Source organism: Phoenix dactylifera, chromosome 4, assembly GCF_009389715.1.
Source record: "Phoenix dactylifera cultivar Barhee BC4 chromosome 4, palm_55x_up_171113_PBpolish2nd_filt_p, whole genome shotgun sequence".
NCBI lineage: Eukaryota > Viridiplantae > Streptophyta > Magnoliopsida > Arecales > Arecaceae > Phoenix > Phoenix dactylifera.
In genome coordinates, this window is record NC_052395.1 from 26,364,488 (window position 1) to 26,382,003 (window position 17,516).

General features: G+C 38.5%; 1 pseudogene; it reads left to right on the plus strand.

The window, feature by feature from the left end:
- The first annotated feature begins 734 nt into the window (after positions 1-734).
- LOC103696997 overlaps positions 735-17,516 on the plus strand; it is a 33,616-nt pseudogene continuing 16,834 nt past the window's right edge.

Below are 17,516 nucleotides of genomic sequence, written 5' to 3' on the forward strand. Positions count from 1 at the left end.
TTTACGTTTTACATTTTACGTTTTACGTATACGTTTTACGTTTTACGTATACGTTTTACGTTTACGTTTACGTATACGTTTTACGTTTACGTATATATTTACGTTTTACGTTTTACGTTTACGTATACATTTACGTTTTACGTTTTACGTATACGTATACGTTTACGTATACCTTATACGTTTACGTTTACGTATACGTTTTACGTTTACGTTTACGTTTACGTATACGTATTACGTTTACGTATACGTTTTACGTTTACGTTTACGTTTACGTTTACGTTTACGTTTTACGTATACGTATACGTTTACGTATACCTTTTACCTTTACGTTTACGTATGCGTATACGTTTTACGTTTGCGTATGCGTTTACGTTTTACGTTTGCGTATGCGTTTACGTTTTACGTTTACGTATGCGTTTACGTTTTACGTTTACGTATACGTATTACGTATCCGTATACGTTTTACGTTTACGTTTACGTATACGTATACGTTTTACGTTTTATGTTTACGTATACGTTTACGTTTACGTATACGTATACGTATACGTTTACGGATACGTATTACGTATACGTGCACGTAAATTTTAAATTTTGAAAAAGGGTATTGAGCAAAATTTAAATTTTGAAAAGGGTAATCATGCTAAAAAAACCCTTATATATATTACCTCGTCTTCCCTATTTAAACCCTTCGCCACAGCCCAAATTGCCACCGACTCCTCTCTCTCTCTCTCCTCCCTTCCGACTGCCCGCCCGCCCCCCCCCAACGTCTCTTTCTCAGCCCAAGAAACTTGAAGGCCGGGACGAGCCGGAGAAGAAAGAAGAGGAGCAGCGATGGGAGGAAAGAACTCTAAGCCTCCTCCAAGACTCCAAGATCGATCAAGGTCCCACCTTTCCCCATGTTTCCGCCCCCTTTCTTTCTTTCTTCCATCTTGATTCTTTGATGACGCTCTCTCTTTCCTTTTGGTGGGTTTGCAGATCTCTCCGGGGCGAAGGAGGGGAAAAAGTTGGGCAAGAAGCACAAGGTGAAGTGGATGATGAGGCCAATGACGATGGCCCACGCCATCGTCGAGTTCGTCGTCTAAGATCTTAGGGAGAACGCCATCAGATACCTAAGCAACTACCTCGTCGAGGTCTCCATTTCTTTTTTGAATTTTCTTGGGTTTCTTTGTTGATTTTGGGTACATAGTTAGACTTTTCTCTCAATTCGTGATTTACATGCCCTTCTTGTTCTATTTTGAAAAATCGCTTTTAAAGGATTCCAGGTCATATGAAATTTGGTTGTACAAACCAAGATCCAAGAAATTGATTAGCGGTGATTAATGATTATCAGAGTATCATCAATTTATACATTCTTGGCTGCAGAAAAAGGGAGGAAAATCCAGATAATTACCACCGGGCTGGTTTTTTGGTGTTCAATTCCTATGCTGCAATGTCTGGATTGTTGCAGGTGTTCGTTTGTTTCCCTATTTAAACCCATGGAGGATGGCCTGCGGGACCCGGAGCAGCAAGAAGAGGAGCAGCGATGGGAGGAAAGAACTCTAAGCCTCCTCCATGCCTCCAAGATCGATCAAGGTCCCACCTTTCCCCATGTTTCCGCCTCCTTTCTTTCTTTCTTCCATCTTGATTCTTTGATGACGCTCTCTCTTTCCTTTTGGTGGGTTTGCAGATCTCTCCGGGGCGAAGGAGGGGAAAAAGTTGGGCAAGAAGCACAAGGTGAAGTGGATGATGAGGCCAATGACGATGGCCCACGCCGTCGTCGAGTTCGTCGACTAAGATCTTAGGGAGAACGCCATCAGATACCTAAGCAACTACCTCGTCGAGGTCTCCATTTCTTTTTTGAATTTTCTTGGGTTTCTTTGTTGATTTTGGGTACATAGTTAGACTTTTCTCTCAATTCGTGATTTACATTCCCTTCTTGTTCTATTTTGAAAAATCGCTTTTAAAGGATTCCAGGTCATATGAAATTTGGTTGTACAAACCAAGATCCAAGAAATTGATTAGCGGTGATTAATGATTATCAGAGTATCATCAATTTATACATTCTTGGCTGCAGAAAAAGGGAGGAAAATCCAGATAATTACCACCGGGCTGGTTTTTTGGTGTTCAATTCCTATGCTGCAATGTCTGGATTGTTGCAGGTGGTCGTTTGTTTCCCTATTTAAACCCATGGAGGATGGCCTGCGCGACCCGGAGCAGCAAGAAGAGGAGCAGCGATGGGAGGAAAGAACTCTAAGCCTCCTCCATGCCTCCAAGATCGATCAAGGTCCCACCTGTCCCCATGTTTCCGCCCCCTTTCTTTCTTTCTTCCATCTTGATCCTTTGATGACGCTCTCTCTTTCCTTTTGGTGGGTTTGCAGATCTCTCCGGGGCGAAGGAGGGGAAAAAGTTGGGCAAGAAGCACAAGGTGAAGTGGATGATGAGGCCAATGACGATGGCCCACGCCGTCGTCGAGTTCGTCGACTAAGATCTTAGGGAGAACGCCATCAGATACCTAAGCAACTACCTCGTCGAGGTCTCCATTTCTTTTTTGAATTTTCTTGGGTTTCTTTGTTGATTTTGGGTACATAGTTAGACTTTTCTCTCAATTCGTGATTTACATGCCCTTCTTGTTCTATTTTGAAAAATCGCTTTTAAAGGATTCCAGGTCATATGAAATTTGGTTGTACAAACCAAGATCCAAGAAATTGATTAGCGGTGATTAATGATTATCAGAGTATCATCAATTTATACATTCTTGGCTGCAGAAAAAGGGAGGAAAATCCAGATAATTACCACCGGGCTGGTTTTTTGGTGTTCAATTCCTTTGCTGCAATGTCTGGATTGTTGCAGGTGGTCGTTTGTTTCCCTTTTTAAACCCATGGAGGATGGCCTGCGCTACCCGGAGCAGCAAGAAGAGGAGCAGCGATGGGAGGAAAGAACTCTAAGCCTCCTCCATGCCTCCAGGATCGATCAAGGTCCCACCTTTCCCCATGTTTCCGCCCCCTTTCTTTCTTTCTTCCATCTTGATTCTTGATGGCGCTCTCTCTTTCCTTTTGGCGGGTTTCCAGAGCTCTCCAGGGTGAAGGAGGGGAAAAATTTGGGCAAGAAGAAGCACAAGGTGAAGTGGATGAAGAGGCCAATGATGATGCCCCAGGCTATAGTCGATTTCGTCGACTAAGATCTTAGGGAGAATGCTGTCACATACCTAAGCAACTACCTCGTCGAGGTCTCCATTTCTTTTTTGAATTTTCTTGGGTTTCTTTGTTGATTTGGGGTGCATAGTTAGACTTTTCTCTCAATTCGTGATTTACATGCCCTTCTTGTTCTATTTTGAAAAATCGCTTTTAAAGGATTCCAGGTCATATGAAATTTGGTTGTACAAACCAAGATCCAAGAAATTGATTAGCGGTGATTAATGATTATCAGAGTATCATCAATTTATACATTCTTGGCTGCAGAAAAAGGGAGGAAAATCCAGATAATTACCACCGGGCTGGTTTTTTGGTGTTCAATTCCTATGCTGCAATGTCTGGATTGTTGCAGGTGGTCGTTTGTTTCTTGGTTTTAAGATTCTATCTGATGCTTTGCAAATGGCTTGTTTAGTTTGATATGTATGTTTTTGATTTGATGGAACAGGAGATTGTGGGGTTTTACGTGAAGATGGTAAATGGAACTCTCAATGTGAGATCCATTAAACGTCTTGCTAATGTTCTCCCATTTTTTCAGGTAAGTTTTATTCTCTGTGTTTGTGAGGTTTATGTTATTGTATCCATCATGGTTTTTGTTGTATGAAATAATTCTTGTTTCCCCCTCTTTTGAACCATTCGCTGACTAGTCAATAATCTATTGTTTCCCCCTCTTTTTCTTTCGTCTCTGCTATCTTTTCCAATCTTTCTTCGCTCATGAGGGGAAGAACTTGTTGCTTATTCTTCTTGATTGGTGTCTGAAGCTGAGGAATTTAAAGAAATTAATTATAGAATAAGTAGATTTTATCTGTCTTGAACTCGTGATTTTTAATCATACTGTTCTTGAAAATATTGTAAGTTCTTGAATTCTTTTGCAATTTCTTTTTATTGGATGAATAGCTAACCAATTATCTTGGATTGCTTGAACCGTTCGCTGATTGGTCAATGGTTTATGATTTTTGTGAACCTTGAAGAATTAACAATGATTCTTATTGTAGTTCGCCTAATCCTTCTGTTTCGCAACCTAAGTGATATCATGTCCTCCTAGTGGATCAACTTGAGCATCACAGGTTGGGGTATGACAAGAGGTGAAGAGGTGTCTTGCGGATTATTAAATTTAACTAAAAGCACCATATGATGAGCTGCATGGAGTGCATCGTTGAGTGAGGCAGATTATTTATATTGGATTTGATAAGCAAATGATGAATTTATGGTTTTAGCAAAGAAAGAATTGCCACTGCATGGGTCAGGGGTCTGGGAATCAGATGGTATGTAAGGGAGTTGATGTAGATTTATATTGATTTCTATGTGATATTCTTTTAACTTTGAGATGACAACCCATAGTTTATGATGTCTAATCTCTTTTGCATATGCTTGTTTAATATTCAATTTATCAAACATTTAATTCTTTTTGGAAATTTGGTGAACCCCTGTTTCTCTTTCTGTCTCTCTCCAGAATTTTCATCTTGTCTAGTTGTTTTTAAACTCTGAATTTGTGATTAAATATTTGACTGAAGCACTCTGAGTTTATTGGTTCATAGCGTTTTGTTCTGTTGATTTGTGCAAGCAAGGAGTACTTAAGATGATAGTTTTGCAATGGGCGTTGTAATAAGCTTGAGAAGACCAGATTATACTTTAGAGATAGTTTCACTAAAATGATAGTTTTGCATATTCAGGAGAAAAAGGTACAAGCATGTTACAGCTTTGTAAATTCTCATTTTGTCTTCATGAAGGATTTTAGTAGGAAAAAAACTATTTCTTATTACAACTTCTTTGAAGAGAAATTGTAGGAGGCCTGATAGCATAAGAGATCTGATGTATACACAAGGACGGCCTGGATTATTTTGCAGTGTCAACATCTTCTCAATAAGTTTAGATGATGATGATAGGGTGAAACCATGAGATTTTCTGTAAGGGTGGGTTGAATGTCCATGTTTTACCTTGCCTTGCTGACATTTGCATAGGACAAAAGGTTTCCGATCATGGTTTTTTTAGGATTAAAATAACATAGTTACTTTTTATATTTTCTGAAAATTGTAGATACATAGGCACTTAATATAATAAACTATTTTCCGCAGACTGGGGCCAAAATAAAACTTGGTTGGACCTAAGAATCTAGGGTAACCCTCACCTAGTAGGTTGAAATTGAATGCTTACACGTGTCTCTGACTGGCCTGGCCCTTCGATATATGCAGATGGACTATCGTTACCTGAGTCAAGCTGTGGGTTCCCCCCTGGGATAACATGCCTATATGTTCAGTAAATGAGCTTAAAAATGATATTGGAATTGCATGACTCTTTGACATAAAAGAGCTAGTGTCTTCAGGGGCTTCATGCTGCTTAGACAAGTAATCGATAACAGCCCAAAATATTTGGCTTTAGCTTCCAGTCTGTTTTTGATTAGTTTTTGGTCAGCCTCAAGTATTGTTAGGATTAAATTTTACTCTTCTCAATCTTTATATCCTTTACTGTAGCCACTCACTGTACTAGTGGTTTCTGATTTCTTGTTTTTTACATTTCTTTGTTTCTCTATGTTCTTATTTCGATGAAAACTTTGAACTATTTTCATTTATTGTACTATTGGATTCTGATATCCTGCTTTTTACATTTCTTTGGTGCTCGAGGCTTTTGTTTTGATGGAAATTTTGGAATAATTTTTGAATTTCTAGATTACTCATAATTTTACCATGAGTTGTCTCTTTTGCAGGGGTAGACAGTGGAGTTATAGTTCAAAAGGCATTCAGTACTTTGTCATTAACTGCAGATCTGCAACGGTCAAAGAATCTCCGTCCGCTAATGCTGCCGCATTGATAAGAGAACCGCACCAGCATTTTGATCAGGTTGTTATCACTGTACGTTCTGGAGATGGGGGCCATGGTGCTGTTCTCAGCTTGCCAAACCTTAGAAATACTTCAAAATCACAAGGAAAACATGACAGCGAAAAGTCAACGAAAAAGAGCACATACAAAAGGGTTTCGGATGGCTCACTTATCCTACCCATGGGTGGACATGGGGGTGATGTAGTCATATCTGCAGATGAGAGCAAAGAATCTCTCCTGGAATTTCACAAAAAGAGCCGGTATAGTGCAAAGCGAGGGGGGAATGTTGATGCCATGGGTACTCTGACTTTACAATTGCATGATGGATATGCTGCACCAATGCTACAAATACCTGTGCCTAGGTTTGTAAATTATGTGATTAAATCTATTTATAGATTTAATTTTACTTTAATTTTTAAAGCATATATGAACTGTCATGTTTTGGGTGTTTTAATTTTTGATTGCTTGATGCTTCTTCTACACTCAGAAAAAAAATTTACTCCAATGTGTAGATCCTTGGAACATTATGTTTCAGGTGTTGTAATCACCAAGCCTTTAGTTAATGTGTATTATGGTTGTAGTATGTACCTGCATGATGCATTTCCACTATCTTGCACCGATACTTGGCATATGTCAAACACTCAAAGATATACAACCACGTAAATAAATACTCTAAAGATATGTTAGGAAAATTTTATGGAACATGGGTATTTTCATTTCATAATACATGAAGGGTCTATTGGAACATTGAAGTGTTTACAGTTATGAAATTTCCAGTACCCAAATTAGCTTCTTCGTTTGGAAAATGTTCATGAGTTTCTCTGTCTTTGTGCCAGCAATTTGAGTATGCTTCATATGAAGATGCCCTATCTTCATATTTGAGTTATGCACTGGTGTCTCATAAATCTAGAACCTAGTAGAACTTAATTTTCTTGAACCTTTCATATGAAGTGAACCTACCCCACTTAATGCTTCTGTGCATCATCATATAATTTTCTTCTTGAATCCTCTATGCATCCCTTCATGTAAAAACATCTCTTTATTGTGCATAACTATTACTTTAGGGTGAGTACGGAACTCTTTACCTTATATCAATAATTGTTTTTCTTGTCAAGGAATCAATTTTACGGTATTTAAGAGTACCTTAAATCTTGGTGATATTGAATAAAATATGATAATGGCATTCTACCATCAAATTGGTTAAGGTATCATTAGAGAGATGACATTTTCCACAATCTAGGGGTGGAAGCAATGTTCGTAATATCGCTACTGGACTCTGTATCGATGCCATGCTGATACAGAGTTTCTTTGAGTTTGGGCCATTAATTTGTCATGGCCCATGACAATGCCCCAGGCCATCGTCGAGTTCGTCAACTAAGATCTTAGGGAGAATGCCATCAGATACCTAAGCAACTACCTTGTCGAGGTCTCCATTTCTTTTTGGAATTTTCTAATGTTTCTTTGTTGATTTTGGGTACATCTGTTTCAAATTAGACTTTTCTCTCAATTCGTGATTTACATGCCCTTCTTGTTCTATTTTGAAAAATTGCTCTTAAAGATCCAAGAAATTGATTAGTGGTGATTAATGATTATCAGAGTATCATCAATTTATACATTCTTGGCTGCAGAAAAGGGAGGAAGATCCAGATAATTACCACCGGGCTGGTTTTTTGGTGTTCAATTCCTGTGCTACAATGTCTGTATTATTTCGCTCCTGTTAGAAGATGAAATGAACAGAAGAAAAGAAACAGGGGAAACCCTTCTCTGCTCTCTTTCCCTCTTACCGAACCCTTGCTTGTCCTGATTGAGCGAGCCGAATAGCGCAGAAGCTGCAGCAGCAGCTGAAGGACGTCAGGTCGAAGCTCCAGAACCCACCCGCTTCCAAAGATGCTCTCATTAAGCCCCTTAAGGTGAGTTCTTGGGTGTAATTTTTAGTTTCAGCGCTATGATTTTTCCTGATTTGTGTTTTAATTCATGGGGTTATTCGTTTTTTCCCGTCATTCTGGGGTTTTCTGGGTGAATTCTTGGGTTTTGATGGGAAGAGGTAGAGTTCTTTTTAGTTAGGGTTTGGGTTGAGTGGAAATACGTGCTTGTGGGGAAAAGATGGGATTTGGGGGTTCTTTTTCAGGTGGACGTGGTTATTGCGATTCTTGTCGTGAAAACTTGCACTCTTCGTTGCCAGGATGTAATTGTTTGGGAAAAGAAAAAAAGCAGGAAAAGAGAGTCTTTGGAATAAGTGGGTTTTTTTTCCCTTAAAAAAACTTTTCTCATCTTCTTTGTGAACTTTAGGTTTGTTCTTTCAGTAAAAATTGGATTTCTTTTCCTTTTCTTTCTATTCCTCTCTTCTTTCTTTCTATCTGTTTTTAATGCATGCAAGGAAGTTTTGAGGACAGGTTAGTTTTAGACGAACAGTGGTGAGGAAGATAGAGTGGAACAGACTGGGATTTTACTTTCTGAGAGCCAAGAATTGTCCTAATGCAGTATTCTTTTCCCTGATCAGATTAATTAAATGATTACACTCTTCTGGGTCTTGAACAATCATCAAGAATCTATGGATTTAGGGATTGATGAAGTTTGGAGAAATATATATCTGCGCTTCACTTGCCTTTTGAATTTATAGTTTAGTTCTTGACATCATCTTTTTTTTTAGCTGAAATTTTATCTTGATCTTATATCGGCAGCTCTGTCAGTCACCTGGTGTCTTAGGTATCGTTCTCTTGGTAATGGGATCACTTATGTTTATTTTATTGCTGCCTCTTGTTGCTGACTTTGTTATGATGTTAGAAATTTAAAGCTTCATAGTATTATATACAATAGAGATAAGATTTGAGTTACGTGAAGTGCCGAACTAAGCGACGGCCTATCTCGTAAAAGGCGGGAGCATGAAGGGTGTGGGAGCCGAAAAGAAATTCAATGGAGGGTTCATAAGTTCCATATTGCTCGTAGTACAATATGGCATAAGGCATGAGATTGAGAGAGGGAAGTCTGTCAGGAACAGGTTCATTATGCAGAGATAGGAATTTAAGCACCGAACAATGAATCGACATTTCACCTCCAAAACTTAACTATAGTATCTTCCATATAACTGCTCATTTTGTGCATTAGATTGTGAATGGAGTCAACAAAATAGATGCAATCAATAACAGAGCATCAATCCTTGACATCGGTAGATTGGTCAGTGTAAGGAGTAGCATTGAATTATTAGAGTCGACATAAGAAGGTGTCAAGAAAGTAAGGAAGGAAAGGTTACAGATTTAATGAATTTTTGCAACAGTGAGTAAACCAAGAAAGCAGACAACATGTGCAATATCACTGTCAGGCCTTGAAACAACAATATAAAGAGGATAGTACTCAGGTTATAAAGGATTCAACTGCAGGGCATAGTTTGAAAAAGGTAAGAATTTTCTTTGAGCTGAAGATTGGATAGAACACAACGTTACCAACCAGAGACATGCAATGGAAAATAATCTGATTACTTGCTATACCAATTTCTTAAATAGTAAATTTGATTTCCAAATCTGTGAGGGTTATATGTTAATGAAAAATACTGTTTTACAAAGTAATTTAGTCAAGAAAGGAGTGGGCATGGGAAAAGGGGAATGCATAACATGTAATTTAAAGACATGATGGTGTTTTTTTTTGGCAGCACTTTTTTCCCCTTTTGGTTGGCATGAGTACATGAAAATTGAGGACATGTGCCTTAAGATTCAAGGGAACTTCATAAAGCTTCAGGCAAACTTTTTCCATTGCATTATGCAGTTGTGATGAAGATTTATAAGCATGCACTAAGTGGACGATCGATAGATCTTATAAAGCTAATGAGCTAAATTGAATATTCACCTAAAACAATAATCCAGCATCTGTAACTTTAAGACACATAGAGGACCTCAGTTATCAAATATGTAATGATAGAAAGAGCTTTAGTAATGTATTATTCATGCAAATAGTAAAATCAAGACTTTATCTAAAAGGAAATATGCTACCTATAAACTACACCCCAGAATTTTCAATGGTATTCAAGCTCCTGATCAGCTTTATCATATGGAGAGTGCACTGTGTTTGCTGAGCTGCAGTCAAATTGAATAGGAAGGTGCCTAAACCTTGTTGCTGATCAGATTGTGGATGTAGTTGTTGATCAGGTGGTAGATCAAGTCGATGCAAACTAGATAATAATTGAATCCAATCTCAATGGCAAAGTAAGTGATAACACTGATTAGCCTTACAGTTGGCGAGGTTTGGTTTTTAATGGGTCAGGCATGTCCATTAGAACAAGAAGGTCAAACATTGTGGTGGAATCAAGACTATGATGCTTGAAGTGTATTAGTTAAGTTGTACCAAACTTTGTGGTTTAGATACCCTGTGAAACTAAGGAGAAGAATATTATCAGTCACAATTAGGGTTTCAACATGATACATATACATCCCTGATTGGACCCCTGTACTTTCTGTACACAACAAGACAAATTTAAAGAAAGACTTGTTGCATCCTATATACAATCAAGTCATATGCATATATAATAACTCCAAATCATGGTGGGAGTTACTGTTATTTGTTTGAGATCCTTAGATATTACATGATTTACATTCACCAGAAAATTTAGAAAGAGTGCAAAGCCAGTTCAAATTTGACATTCAATCTGGATATCAATGCTACAAACTATCAGGTACTTGTGACGATTGGAAATGCTTCTCTAAGGGTTGTGTGTCAAGTATATTTTGCACCTTCCCAAAATAGGACCTGAACTTTAAAATGCTAGTTAGATTTGAGTTCCAAACCTAGATTTGATTTCACAGGTTGGATTTATGTGATTGCTAACTTATGCATTACTTTTTTTGAGACCGGTTGTCTGCAAAAATTTTTTCTAAATGAACATCTCTCAATCTTTTTTTCGAGGAACAAAAAAATCCTAATATCTTATTGGATGTTTAGCAAGCTGCAAACTGCCTCTCTGAGATAGATCAGTCACCATTGCCTTCAATGTTGGACTCAATTCAGCCTTGTCTTAATGCAATAGCTAAACAAGAATTGCTGAAACATCAAGACAGGGAAGTCAAGGTTCTGGTAGCCACCTGCAATTGTGAAATCACCCGAATAACTGCTCCAGAAGCTCCTTACAGTGATGATGTTCTAAGGGTACTTTCTTTCCTTGACAGAGATAAAATGCATTCAGCCTTTAAGAAGATCTTTGGCATAAATTGACTTATGGATCTTATCTTCTGACTATAATGTATTCATTTTGCAGGACATATTTCATTTGATGGTTACTACATTTAGTGGATTAGGTGACATTAACAGTGCATCATTTGGAAGGAGGGTTGTTATCTTAGAGATGCTTGCAAGATACAGGTCATGTGTTGTGATGTTGGATCATGAATGTAATGATCTCATAAATGGAATGTTCGGTACATTTTTCTCTATTGTCAGGTACATTTACTTTTGCCTAAAAAATTTCCTTGAATATTCCATGCCTTTATATAGAGATGTACCGGAAAGTAGATGATTCTCTTTATGAAAGATATCACCTTTACTATTAAGAATGCATCCTTCTCTACATGGAAAACAGATTCTTTTTTGTTCACATCTCCATTGGTTACCTTTTTTTTTTGGTGTCCTCATGACTTCTTTGATTATTAATTTTTCCCCCTAAATCGAGCTACTGAAATTAACCACTTAGTGTTATGGGTAGCTTTTATGATAAGAACTTTAATTATCATCCATGTTGCTCATGGCTTATTAGCAATATGTACATTACAGATATTTCTGGATTATCTTATAGTAAACATTGACACATCATAGTTATAGTCAGTATTCTCTTGAATTTCATGTGTTATTATCACCATATGATAATTTAATGCTTATTTTTCCTTTTAGATATTGCTATACCCATGATCCTCCTTATTATCTTTTCCATTTATGTTTTTCTATTGTTCTATCCTTCACTGACCCATTGCCCTTCAACTAATCAACTCGTGTGTGCTGATTTCTATGCCTATGATGTCCTCTGAAATTTGAGAGGATTTGTTAATTATTCCAAACTTGTACTTTTGTTACATATTGGGAAAAAATGTAAAATAAGAAAATGATGGTGTCTATTAGGCTATTCAAACCATGAAGTTGTTGTTTAAAATACTCAAGTTTCTGAGTAGGCTTCTCTCCAGTTCCTTAGTTCATATTTTCGACAAATGTATGTTTAGTAATACGGAAGTTGGGTTAATATGTAAAGGCAAGTAAAAGAATATTAGATGAGTAAAAGAATGTTGGCGTGAGATTCATGTAAGTAGGTCATCACCTTGCCCCTCAACGTGCCATTTGGAAGAGTGTCTCTCAATCATAAACAAATGCACATTTTATCATTTCAGCTGTATAATTTTTAAAACTTTCCTCTTCTTTTCTCAATCTCTTTGTTTTGTCAGTTCCATACCACTGTAAGTTCTTCGCCATTTTCTGCAAACTCTTGAAATGACAAAAAAGATGCACTATTCTGATACTAGAAGCTCAATCTCTGAAAGCAATATGGAGCTAGAATGAACTAAGAAGACTAAGATGGCTAGAAGCGATCTTGTTGATATAATGAGGGTATGCTTTGATTCGAACACAGTGGACTCATGACAAACACTGACCTTTGCACTCCATCTCTAGACCAAATAATCTTTTATACAGCAAGCCAATTGTTATGACACCTTAGTGCCGTGTCAAGTGATTTTGACGTCAGTTTTGGCTTTTACCACCTAGGTCCATGATGATATTGCTATGGCATTTGTTTGGCTTTTGCATTTTTAATTATTGTTTGTGCAAATGTATCGAAATTCTTTCAGAAAATTTAATCTTGTGTGTCTATGGATGTATATGTAAGTGTGGAGGTGAACGGTTATTTTTTGTGTGTAGTTTTTTTAAGGAGTAGTTATCTTTAACAGATTAGGTGAAAAATGTCGTGATTTACTTGATTGTGCCTTTTGATTTATCACATGCAGCGATGATCATCCACAAAATGTTCTTATTGGCCCTTATTCTAGATGAGAGTGAGGATATACAGGAAAATTTGTTAAGTACCATACTCTCTACTTTGGGTTGGAAAAGAAATGTGAGTGGCCTTTTTGTTCTTCTCCACATTTTCCTCCTCCCCCTCCTCCTCCTCATATTTTTTTCTTTAGCTATCTATTCTTTTATGTCTTCTTCCTTGGAATATTATGTATGCTTTGAGTGGTGTTTCTCTCCCACTTAGGACCTATTTCTTGTGTACTTTCTTTTAAAGAACTGACTTTGTGGAATTTGTGGCAGTAGGATAATTCTATGGCAGAACGGAAGCTCGTGATGAATGTTATATAACATTGTGGAGGAAAACTTGAGCCTTGCATAATGCAGTTTCTTGTATCAGCAATGTCAGGAGACAATAGTTATTTGAATAAATCACTTGACTATCATGAAGTCGTCTATGATGTATATCAATGTGCACCCAAGATTCTCACTGGAATCATTCCTTATATTACAGGAGAGTTGTTGGTAAGCACTCCATATTGCTAATTGTCTTCCTTACTACCTCTTCTTTGATACTTGTTACTATTCTTTGTAAATTAAGGTGTGCCAGATCTTATCTATATTTATAACTCTTGATTCCTTTGGATTTCTTTATGAATTTTCATTCCTTTTGTTTATTTGACCCATGTAATGCTGTAGTTCTTAAACTATCTTCTCTCACCTAAATTAAGTTCATGAATCCATGGCTAAGTAGTGTATCTATTCCTTTCGTGCATTTTAAGTCAATTTATATTAATCTTTGGTTCATTAGATATTTGCCAGGTATCTGGTTATTTCCAGCCTTGTCTTGACCATTGCGTCGCTTGTAAAATAGAAACTGATTTATGTATTCCATCTAGAATTTGAACATATCTAAAAATTATGTAAAAAGTGGACGACATGAAATAAGATGACAAAAATATAAATTTGGTTGGTATATATGCTTTAATATGTAGCCACCTTTATTTCAAAATGATTAATCTCTCATTATCAGTATTGTTATAGATTTCATGTCTAGGTCCTTTTTTCCTCCTCTCTATAGCTGCTTGTTGGTTATTGTTATATCCAGCTATATTTGGACCCATAACTTTGACTCAAAGTTTGGCATACTGGTCGGTGCTGCACCGTACCGAGCATACCATACTCAAATGGTGCCAAACTGGTACGTAGTCTCATACCATATCGACACTCAGTGCACTTCGCCATCTCGTACCGTATTGTGTACTGAGATCAAGGTCCGCCGTACCGGTACCGGTGGCCGGCCGGACCGGTACAGTACCATACCGGCCCGGTCTGGCCTGTACCGGCCGGTACCGGTACTGTACCGACCCGGTACGGCACGGCGCTGTGGTTGTTTTGAAAAAAAAATTGACGGGCGGGTTCGCACCGGTACGATGCCGGTACCAAGCGGTACCGGCCAATACCGACCGGTACGGACCACATACTGGTCGGCTCTCCTAAAAAACCATCCGGTACCGGTCTAGGACCGGACCGGTACGTACCGGCCCGTACGGGCCGGTACGGCAGACCATGACTGAGACTGTAATATGATGGTACTGGTACAGGGTTCGGTATCGGGACGATAAACCTTATTTTGACTCGTTTATTTGTAAGGTGGATGCTTAAGCGATGGGCTACTTTAAAAACATTTGGTTCATTCAAGTGGTTGGAGAAGAGAAAAAAGGCTCCTATTACCCCTCTGTACCTTGCCTCTCTCTTTCAATGTTTTCTAGTTTTTTACTCTTCTACATCTCTTGTTCTTTTATTTCTGGGCTTGAACACTTCGAGGAATATTATGCTTGTTGTATTGAAGACCTGATAATAGTTGCTTTTATGGACAAAAGCATTGGACCGAAATTTCTTTCAGTGTTTGAGACTTAGATGCTAACGCTTGGCTTATTTGTCTCAAAACCATATTGTTTAATTAATTAATGCGCTTCTAACAATAGCTTAGTTTATTGAAACGAGTTCTCTGACCAGCAACAGAAGGAATATAAAAGTAAGAATCCAATGGCTTAGCAAAACTATAGAGAAGTGCATGTTTTGAGATATTTCTGTGCAATCTGGCATAGAGAGAGAGGTTTTAGACCAGTATTTTAATACATTGCAATTAGTTTGTAATTGTAAGATTGGAAATATTAATATCATCAGAATATCAGAATCTTCATTGACCTCCATGAATGATGTAACAGGATGTTATTCTTATAAACTTTTGCCTAGAAATAGTTATCTTTGATTTAATTAAAAAAAATAATGATTAAGATAATGAAATGTTTGGAGCCTTGCATCATTCATTATTCTGATGAGGATAATTTACTGCAGTTATGAGTTCAGGAAATTTTAAATCTGAAATTATTGATACATGCTTAAATTAGATGGCCTAGATTATTTTTTAAGCCCCTCTTAAATTAAAAGAAAATTTGGTAGTTCTGACTCCTTAATTTTGAACTTCCATAGACGGATAAGTTAGATGTTCGGCAGAAAGTGATGCAATTACTTGGTGACCTGCTTGCTTTACCTGGTGCATCAATCTCTGAATCCTTTCAGCCACTCTTTCAGAGTTTTTAAAGAGGTCGACCGATAGAGTTGTAGAAGTCCGTATTTCTCTAATTGAACACTTGAAGAATTGCATGATATCAAATCGTTCCCGACCTGAAGCTCCTCAGATCATCAGTAAGGAGTTATATTCCAATATGTGTTTTGATTAGCTATTATTACATGTTGGTTAACTGTTGTTCTGATGTGATAGTTGACCTTGTTTTCAGATGTGCTAGGAGATCGAATGTTGGATTATGATGAAAATGTTCGGAAACAAGTTGTTTCTGCAGTTTATGATGTGGCTTTCCATTCATTGAAAGTAATTCCAGCTGAGATAGCTAGGCTGGTTGCAGAATGCCTTCGAGACAAATCTGTTTGTCCTTCTGCTAGTTTCTGTAGCTAATCGATTAACTTTGTTTTCTCTGATCAATTTCATAACATGGTTTTTCTTCTTTCTATAGCTATATGATCTATTCAAACTTTATTGCATGAAGAGCTTTGATAGCTCGATAGATATTGAAGACTTTGTGTGGGGATACTAGGGAAGATATTGAAAGGCATATATGACAGATTTTAGGTAAGAACTATTAAAATATTATGCAGGACAATGGTGGTTTAGTTACTCATGTGGTGTTTTCTCGATAATTGTTACTTGAAAAGTATGAAATGGACCCAAATTCGATATATATATATATATTGTCAGGGGAGCTCTAAAAGTTGCACAAATTAAGGACAAAGTGATGGGGAATCAATTTAAATGTTTTAGGTACGTAGAATTAAGATACTGATGGGGACATCAGAGCCCTTCATCTAGTCTGACTCAATCCTAAGCCCCCGGATTGAGTCAGAATCGGATTAGGTCCATTTGAGTCCGAGTCATTTTCTTTTACTGTATTATTTGCTTTTGTCTTAGTCAAGTCAATTTGGTCAGTTGTTTTGTTATTAGACTAGTCAATTGGGTTTATGTAATTGGGTTAATTTAGTGGACCAATTTTGATAAGGTATTAGTTGATGTAAGGGTTCAAATTTAATCTGTGTCAATTGATTACTTGATTTGGTCAAGATGTAAGGTCTATATAAAGACCACCCCTCTCATGTATGAGGCAATTGATGATTGAATGAAAAAATCCTAGCCTCTTTCTTGTTCTTGTTCTTCTTCCTCCTCCCCTTCTCTTCTTCCTGCGTCTCTATAACCTCTTCTTCCTTCTCCCTCCCTTGTTCTTCCTCCTCCTCTTTCCTTGCAGTTGTGCTACATCAGCTTGGTCTCAGAGCTTCGGCTTTGCCCCTGTTGCCAAAGCCACGATCCAACCTCTTCTCCCTCAACCTCCCACGGTCCACCATCCCTATTCATTCACCCCACCGCCTCCGCCTCCTCGACACTGCTTCTCCCTCAACTTCCCATGGCCCACCACCCCTCTCTCTCTCTCGGTGCTCACCAGTAAAGCAGCAAAGGGAAAACCCTTGTTCGTCGGGCCCCTCCCACCGGCCGCCAAGCCTGCGGCCACCACTCCCACACTCCATCGCCGCTGCATCGCGCCACTGCCAGGCCGAGCGCCGCCTCCTCCGAAGTGTCGCCGCGCGCCCCGAGCGCTCCGCCACCATTGGGCGCCTTGTTGCTGCCCGCGGAAGCCTGAGACCGGCCGCCTGCATCATGTCCGCAGAGGAGACCGCCGCCGTGGAGCCCCACGGTCGGTCGCCGTCGGTCACTGCCGGTCGCCACAAGCCCGCAGTCGCTGCCGCGCCCTCTGCCCGCTCGCAGCTGCCACCGCGAATATTGCCACGCCCTCTCGTAGCCAAAGGGAGGTTGAAGAAAGGATTAACGGGTAAGTCACAAAACCCGTTAACCCGAACCCGATAACCCGAGACCCAGGTCCAAAAAGCTCCGCACGTGACCGCACGAGCGTACAAAAAAAGAAAAAAAAAGAAAAAAAAAGAAAAAAAGGAAAAAAAAGGGGAAAAAAGAAAAAAAAGAAAAAAGAGA